The sequence below is a fragment of the Ammospiza caudacuta genome, chromosome 4 (genome assembly GCF_027887145.1).
Source record: "Ammospiza caudacuta isolate bAmmCau1 chromosome 4, bAmmCau1.pri, whole genome shotgun sequence".
Classification (NCBI taxonomy): domain Eukaryota; kingdom Metazoa; phylum Chordata; class Aves; order Passeriformes; family Passerellidae; genus Ammospiza; species Ammospiza caudacuta.
In genome coordinates, this window is record NC_080596.1 from 49,317,168 (window position 1) to 49,326,532 (window position 9,365).

Consider the following 9,365-nt stretch of genomic DNA (forward strand, 5'->3'; position numbering starts at 1 on the left):
TTAGAAATTATTTGGATTAACGTATTTGTTTAGCACTAATTACAGAATTACTGAGGCCAATTGCATTGCTCTGAGGCCCAGTGGATTGCTTGGAAAAGTGCCAATATGAATAAACACCTTTTAAGTAAAATTTATGGAAGTTAATGAGATGAACTACCCTATTTTAATACTCTGGTCTGAATTCCTTAATGTCTTTCACAAGCCTCAGTTTCAAGACAAAGAATTTTAGAAATGTTGCAGTTATTTTAATTAATAAAACATAGTGTTGTTCCTGAGGGAATAGTTTTGTCTTAGGTATGCTTCTGAAATGCCAACTAGTCATATGTAGCTTTAACATTTTGGAAAGCAAAGCGTTCTGTTAGTTGTGGAAGCTGTGTAAATGTTTACATGAACTGGTAGATTTTAACTTTTTTTTTTTTTTTAATACAGTTTTCACTTTAAATTCATATCCTAATAAATATATCTGCAAATAATCTCAGTTTTAAATAAAGATACTCATTACACAAGCCATATATTAGGTCTTCTGTTTTAAGAAAAGCTTACTCCTAGCAAATATTTTCATATTTGGTGGTTTTGAAAGCATTTAAACATTTTTTTCTGCTAACATCAAAGAATATTTTTGTACTGTTTGTTAGATGGATTATACCTTTAATTTGTGCAAAATAATAAGTTCAAAACATTTAGGAACACCTTTGTAGATACTATTATCCAAAGTGCAGTTGTGCAAGACTGCAGTACCTAATTTTGTGGGTACGCTACAAAGATAAACTATTTTTAGTCTACAAATGACTGAGGGAATTAGAATTATTTCAACAAATACAATTTCAAACCTGACCATTTAATGGCTTTAATTAATATTATAATTCAGAGACACTATGGTCATTATTTTCATGCAAACAATAATTATCTAGACAGTATTTCCTTTACAGGAATGTTTAGTGTATTATAGTTATAGAAGCATTAAGGTTTGAAAAGACCTGTAAGATCAAGTCCAGCTGCCACCCTAGCACCACCACCGTATTTGTCACTAAAACTCATCCTCAAGTGCTGTATCCACGTTCTTTTAGCACTACCAGGAATGGTGACCACTTTTCAGGGCAGTCTGGCCCAATGCTTTTAAATCCTTTCCAATTTTCTTTTTCCTAATATCTAACCTAAATGTCCCCTGGAAGAACTTGAGTTTGTTTACTTTCATCCTGCTGCTTGTTACCTGGGAGAAGAGACTGAAACCCTCTCACTCCAACCTCCTATTAGGTAGCTGTAGAGAGAGATCAATCCCTCCTGATTCTGCTTTTCTCCAGACCAAGCAACCCCAGCTGATAAACAAAGCTCAGCTACTCCTCGTAGTGTAAGGTGGAAGATTTGGCATCAATCTTAGTGTTTTTTCACTGGACAGTGATGGTTTTCATTGTGCAGGGATGATACAAGCACCGTTTTTAAGTTAATTTTTTCAATTTTTCATTTTAACTACCTGGAACATTTTAAAGGTTGTGGGTTTATTAATGGTCATGTAAACTTATTGATAGCTGGGGAAACTTCATTATCACAGAGCTTTTACTGGTGTTTTGCAAATAAAAAAGAGGAGTTTAATTATATTTGAGGGCTTGAAACTAAACTAGTCTTTCTAACATGGTTAGACTGATTTTGGGTTCAAAATGTTCAGCATACTTTCTGTGTGAACTGCCATAATATTCAGAGAGGGAGTTGTTGGTGCCTTTTTTCATTCTTGTAGTTGAAACCAAATACGCAACTGCAAAATTAACAAAAGAAATTATTTTCTTCTTGGAACTTCAGCACTTAAGAATTACCATGTTTCCTTTAACTACCAGCTGTAATGTCACATCTCTGTGTATGAAAGCAATGATTTAACTGCTGCTTTGAAATATTTCCTTTTGGGACTATGAAATCCTTAGCGCTTTCTACAGACTGTTAAACTATAGTGTTACTCTGAAGATGTGTTGCATCATTAGACAGAATAAAAAATGTGTATCTAGTCCATGCTCTCTAGAGTAGCTGCCTCTCTGGTTTGACATATTATAGTCTTTTCTGTCGCTGATGAATGGCAGTTATGCAGGAACTCCTTTTCATAGGCATTGTAAAATAAAATGTCTGCCTTTAAATTTATAGAGGCAAAAAATATCAAGGAAAAGGGGAGCAATGTAAGGTCACAAATGTGAAGATTTTTTCCTTCTGTAAATTTTCTTCTTCTAAAGGAAGGATGCTAGCAAATGCTGTGAGGATAAGCTTTCCTTTAGACTGTCTCTCTTTCCTTTTGAGAGAGACTTTGAAACTACATTGATTAGATGATCCATTGGTACATTGGTAATTGATTAACAGAGACTAAGTACCCTTAGATTCTGTTTGGGTTTAATTGTCCATTTTTTTGCCTTTTTTTTTTTTTTTTTTGAGGGTTTTTTAAATGGTGGTCAAAGGATGATTGTGGAATTTTGTTGGGCTGTCAGGTTAGTTAAAATATCAGCTGGTTTTAGGAATCTCTGAACATAAATAGTGGGTGACCAAATTGCTGAGGTTTGCATGTTACCGTTCTTTTTTTGTCAGTTTGCCCAAGGGCTTTATTTGCTCTTTTAGGCTTCCACAGGCAAACTTAAAGTCTGTTCTATTGCTTTGAAAAGACTGTGTTACAATTTAGCAATCTAATTTTCTGATTAAATCATTAAGGAACCAAAATATAGACTTCAGCTGAAGAAATCTCAGTGCTTCTGGAGGTTTGGGAAATGCTGTTTATTTCTCCTTTTCCATTGCATGCTTTTTTCATGTTTGTTTGACTGCTATACTTACATCAAAATCACAATTCATCTTAGGATAATTTAATTAGGCAATTTTTTTAGTAGTGACTGGTATCCCGAGAGGGTTGATAATTACGGATTAGACTTTGTATACTCTTTAAAAACGCTGCATTAAAAAAGGACCAGTGGGGATTTTGAGCAAGCATCACTTAGGCAGATGGAACCACTAAATAAGAAAATAAAACAAGATAAGTGAAGAGAAAAGATAATCGTAATATTTCTGAACTCTTGGAATTTTGTGGGTTTTGTTTTGCTTGTGATCACTTCTTGATTGTTTTTTCCTCCTGCTACTTTTCTTAATCATATGTTGACTGCTGAACCAATTCTGAAATAATCTTTGTAAATACAAGAGGGACTCTGATAAGGAAACAGTGGTGATTCTACAGAAAACTTACACAGCTGCGGTGTAGAATTTTTTTCACTGCATATTAAAAAACCAATAATAAAATTTCTTGCATCTGCTGACTTTGATCTCCTATCCTTTAATTAATATCTTTCTTTTTCTTGAAACGACAAAAAGATAATTCTTCTTTATCAATGTTATAGTCTCTGTCAATCTTTTTTAAATGTAGTCTGCTTGGGCTTTTCCTCTAGTCCATGAAAACCAGGTCCTTTATAGTGTTAAAGGTACCCATCTCTTTGCAATTGCCTGTTATTTGTGATCCACCAGTGGGTGGTAAACATGGGGATAAGCAGCCACTGCACCCCACAGCAACAAAACCCTCTTCAAACCTCTTCAATTTTCCAGAAATATTTAAGTGTTATATTTTACACCTAAAAAATTATGTAATATTTCTGGAAAATTAAAATGGTCCTTTTTGGGCTAAAATATCATATATATGAGGAACATGATGGGGTGGATAAAATCTGTTGACAATCTCTGACTGCAAAAAATAATGAAGTGAAATTTCTGCTAAGCAAAATATTTTTCAAGATACTCAGCACGGGTGTGTTGATCTTCCTCAATGTGTTCAGTGGTATAAAATCTTCTGTCACAAAGTTGAGGAACTTGCCTATTTTTAATGTAACAAAGCAGTGACATGTTGGATATATTTAAATAGCCTTTACAGTGCAAGAGGCTCTCTCTTAGGGGAGAGACTTCTGACGAGGATGCTAATAGGAAGGTAGGTTTAGTAATGTGTGAAAGAGTACCAGAAAGCTACTAGTCTTTCCAAGGAGGAAAAAAGTGAATTTAGGCTTATAACAATTTACCAAGTGTTGACTGTGCTAATCACTCAGTGGACATTCTCAGCTGAGGTATAACACAAATGGTCCTGAGTAGCAGTAGGGATAATGATTAGTGGTAAGAAAGTGGTTGGATTGAGAAATGAGTGATACTTCCTCAGAAAAGAGATATAATAACAGTGAAATTTCTCACAAACTGAAATCTGCTTTTAAATTCTCTCTGGGTGAATGATTAGTAAGCCATCAATAATGGCTGTTGGACTTTATGGACTGTTGTCCATAAGGAAGAGACTATAGACTCTCAGGCAGCACTACATGTGCTGTTTTTGGAACATCTGAGAGGCAAAAGAATTATGGATTTTAAGGACTTGAGGGTAAGGAGAGTAAGAACTGTGAAACTAGAAAATGAACAGGAAGATAAAAAAGGATAAAATTTTATATATTTGTCTCCCCTTTATTCTACTGTGCAAGAAGACTTTATGTGCTTCTGTTTTGTTACTCCTGCAATAAATAGTGACTGCAGTCATTAAGAGATCTGTTACTGTTCTAGGAGCTCCAGGCTCTTTTAAGTGACTCTTGGTGGCTTGTGCTTTTGATATCAGATGGAGTTTTATTCTAAACTTAAACTTCATTTCTTTGCCTTGTTCTTCTGTCTTTTTGGACGTGTACGCTTTGTCAAAAATGCTGGTTGTCTTCTGATTGTTTTCTTATTGCAAGCAAGGCTTTTAATTTATTTCCATATTTCTTGTATATAATATTATACTGAATCACTTAGAACTACTGCAAAAAGAGCTGTTGACTTAATTTTCTAGTCTCTCTATGAATTCAACTTAAATGATACTTTCTTGAGCCTATAATCCTTTCTTTTTTCTGCAACAATTAGTCCTTTTGTCTCAATATTTTTTCTTTGTTTTCATCTTTTTTTACACATTTTAATAATATATAAAAACAATGGATGGTAACAGAAAGTAAATATTGAAGTTTCTTTTAGATCTTTATGTTAATTTGAGAGCTCACATGTGAAGTACGTTTTGAATGTACTCTGATACTGTAGTAGTCACAGACAATAGAATAATTTCTGAACTTAAACCCAGGACTCTTAGAGATTTCATTAGATCTAATTATAACTAATTTGTCTAAATTCCCATGAAAATAACTTAATAGGCTGAATGCATTCTGTTGTACTTACTTAATTACTTTTTAGTAGTAATAAGCAACTGAGGGCCTGTAAAGAATACCAAACAGATATCAGTGACTGAGACTTTCTAAAATCATTAGTTGAAATCTTGACTTTTCCACTTATGAGTTTGTTGTTTTAGTGTGTTTTAGAGCTGTATGTGTGCTATTTCCCCTCAGGAAACGAGCTGATATACCAGTCCAAGCTGTCTGTGTTTAGCAAAGCCATGCTGGTGGTATTTCCGGGAAGAGACTCTACAAAGTTTTATTCATTGTCAATGAAGATGTTGAACTTGGAACATACAAAAGTTATACTTACTACTGCTGCAACAGTCACACCCATCAATATGACTTTTCTGGTAAAAATTGAGAGAACACTTTTCCCCACAACATTATTTTGCTAGAGAAAGGTTAGTAGGCCTATTGGTCTAACAGTTTTCTGTCACATGGAGGATTTGAGTCATATTTGTCTAATACCTTCTGCTCACCACACTCTCCCACACCCCCACCAAAAAAAGAAAGCAGTTGTAGTGACTTTTCATGCAGTGGAAGATATCTTTCTTGAGAGTTTTGAATGTACTACTTAAAAGGCCTTACAAACTTTCCACACTTAAAAGGAGAGCTATTTTCATGTGGTCTTTAGTTGCAACTGTGTTGAAGAAAACTGCATTTAAGTTGTGTGGGGCTTTTTTGCTTTAATTTTTTTTAAGAAATTACTAGAATTATTGTTCTTACTAATTCTATATACTTGCCACATGAGTGAGTCTAAGAAATGCTTTGCAAGAAAAATAGAATTATAAAGTATCTGTAGTTTACTGCACGGCTCTTCCTTGAGTTCTCCTTGCAACTAAGTTCAAAAACAGTACAAATCTGTTCAGAATTTTAGGTGTAGCAAGACTTTCTCAGCTGCACTTAGCCAAAAGCAAGAGGATCTGCCTACAAAATATTAATTCTATGAGGACCATCTTTGTGTTTCCTTTTGTTCCAATGACCTGCAATTCTAACAACAAATATTTTTTTTTTTGTGAAGTCTCTGGCCAGTATTCCTAAGAGCACAGCTCTGTTTCTACTTTCTTGTTATAAAAATAAAGATTAAAAACTCCTCAAAAATATTCCAAAGAAAGATGAAAATATGACCAAGCTTTATAAGAAACAAAAAAGAAAAGCGATGAAGGGTGCTCCATGTTTCACACTCAGGAGTATGCTTTATTTACTTAGGATATGGAAAGTTGGCACCTATTATTTAAAGGAAATTGTTTGCAGACATGGGAAATTCAAACTGGCAAATTTGGAGTTAAACTGCCTGATAATGCAGCTAAAATTACAATAGGGCTCCTTTTCAGCAAAGATTGAATCGATGGTGAGAACTACGACTGTAATTCATGCTGTGCATTCAAATTTAAGACTTATTTTATTAACTATAGTACAGTTGTGCAGGTGAGAAAAGGAAGACGGGAATTGCATCTAAAAAGCTATGGTCAGATTCTATAGAAGTCTGCCAGTCTTTCTCTGAACAGACAATGGCATTTTCAGCTAATGAAATAGGAAAGTGTGTTAGTTAATTAAGTTCACTTTACACTGCTTTTAAAAGAAATATGGAAATTGTCCTTTATCAGGATAGCAATAGAACAAAATGATTTTTTTTTACATGTCAAATATAGCAGGAGCCAGGTACTTTAAAAATGGCTGCAATATTCAGCAGTTATCAGACTGACTTGTCTTTCTACAATTTCTTTGCTTCATACTACCTGAAGGTAAGAAAGCTAGGAGTTACAACAATGTTAACAATGAGTTACCTAGTTTTAGTACTCTTTCATTGCAGAAAAATAGATGTTTCCTTGGCACGTTTGATAGTAGTTTTCCCCAAAACAAAAAGGTTAAAACTATATTCTTAAATTTTTTGAGTTTAATAATAAAAATGAATTCCTTTTAGTTTTAAGCTTCTCATTTTTTTGGTAATCATGTGTTGCCATGCATTCATTTGTATAAATTACTGAGGGTCTTGTGCTGCTAGAAATGAGTAGCCACAGAGCCAAGAGGTGTCTTGTCATCTTTAAAAATGTGCTTCAAACTTTTCAGGTCAAAGAATGTGCTCTTCATTCTAATTTTATAGATGACACTTAACCATAAACAAAAGAAATAGATAACACGCTTTCAGGATTTCTGCAATTCCCTTTCCTTCTCCACTTTATTCAGCTGATAATGGTGTATGTGTTTCCTGCTGCTAAAGCTGTTGAGTTTGTCTGTATTATTGTACATGTGTGTGATTTCTGAATTCCTAATGAGAAGAAAAGCCAGCTGTGGTTTGATCACAGGAAAATTTTTTGGAAGTTTTGGATCCTGCTTTAGAATTGAAGGAACCACACCTATCTTGGATGAAGGCTTTAGCCATAGATCTCCTAGAATAAAAATTTCAGTCTTGTTTTGATTTTGCATATCACAGGACAAGGTTCTTAACTCTTGAGGAGTGATTTTAAAAACAGTTCCAGGACAGAACATGGGCTCTTCCAGCAGGCTATCAAGGTACCATATTTAAGGTAGGTGGGGCAACACTTTAATATTTTTTTATCAGTTAATAATATGTTTCTTATGAGGAGCAAAGTATATTTTGTCGTTAAAAACTGAATAAAAGCATTTCAGTGTCATGCATTTGCCCATAATACAGGTGTTTGGAGACCTACCAGCATAAGATGTAGCCATCCTATGTGCTCTTTAAATAGTTCTGCTAATAAATAAAGGCTTTTGTGTCCATTGCGCTGTGCTCTGGTGCATACTGTAAGAGTGATAGGGAGGACTGATCTGTGGTACCTTGTAATACTCTGAATGTGTCTTCTAATGGCACATTTCTGTGCACATTCCATAGTAACATCTCTGTGCCTAAGAGAGCAGGTAAGTTTATTGGCCCACTATGTCTGTTCTGTAGGGCTGTACCAGGCAAAGAGAGGCAGATAGCATGAAGAAATTTCAGGTGTCATTGCAGGGATTCTGGGAGAAAAGAAAGGGTAGTAAAAGATCAACTCTTCTCTTGGATGTAATAAATGCCCTGTATGAGTAGAAGTCCTAAGAGCATCTCCTCTTTGGGTGGTGTAGAGTTGGTGTTAGTTGGTTGGTTTGTTGTTTTTTTCTTTGTCAGATGTTAGCACTTCCACTAGTTCGGGTGTCATGTTTTATCACTTGTAATGTTGTTTTCTCTGTGGTCTGTTTTCACTGATATGAGATCTAAGAGTAAAGCAATTGACACTTTTGTGCTTTTCCAACTTTTTGTATTTTTGACTAGTTGTAGATGTTCTTTTGGGGTGACAGACATACTCTTCATATTTTCTGCTTCTACTGTCATTCCTCTTTGTGTTGTTTTCAGTTGCAGAGAAACAGAGCATCATTTTGAAGTAAGAGCACTTTCCTACAGCTTAGATTGATTTTTGTCTGTGTTGGCATGTGTCTGAAAGCTCCCAGCATCATCAATGCCAGTTTTTAACATCAGAGGCATTTTCTTTTTCTTTTTTCTGTTGAAGAAAATATCAATAGGTGAAACCATGTTCTTCATTGATGCTATTCCATAATGTGAACTGCTAAATACAACTATGATTGTTGCTCTGTCAAATTACTTTTTTTTGTTCAAAACAATTCTCTAGTGTGAGCTCAACTATGGCTAAGTGACTAGTTAAAACACCTGCAGTAACATGAATGCTTGTATCCAATAATGAGTGAGTCTAGCTAATCTACAGCTTCTTAGGGATGTATTAGTGATTACCATGGAGCAGCTAACCCTTGAAGGACTTCCTTTCCCACACAGTCAGCATTTTCACATAGTTGCAATGTCATCCTTTATGGAAAATGTGTTGATCTTGGTATACAATTGGTCTGTCACATGAGTCTTTGTGAAAGATTATGAACCAAGCATTACTCTGTTTTAGACATAATTAACCTGAACTGTAGTATGACTGAGATCACTTTTAGAACAAACTTTTTCTATCTGTTAAACTAAAGTTACAGTGACCAGAAAGATAGTTTGCAGAATTTAATTCTATACCTTAATGGAATTTAGGTAGTCCTCACAATTCTACAGCAAATAGGTGGAGTTCAGAGAGCTAGAAATGGGGACTTATGGTGATAAAGGCATAAAATCGGGATATTTTCTGCCAGATTGCCTCTCCAGGACCCAGTGCATTTTGGGGCTGATATGATACAAGGAAAAGA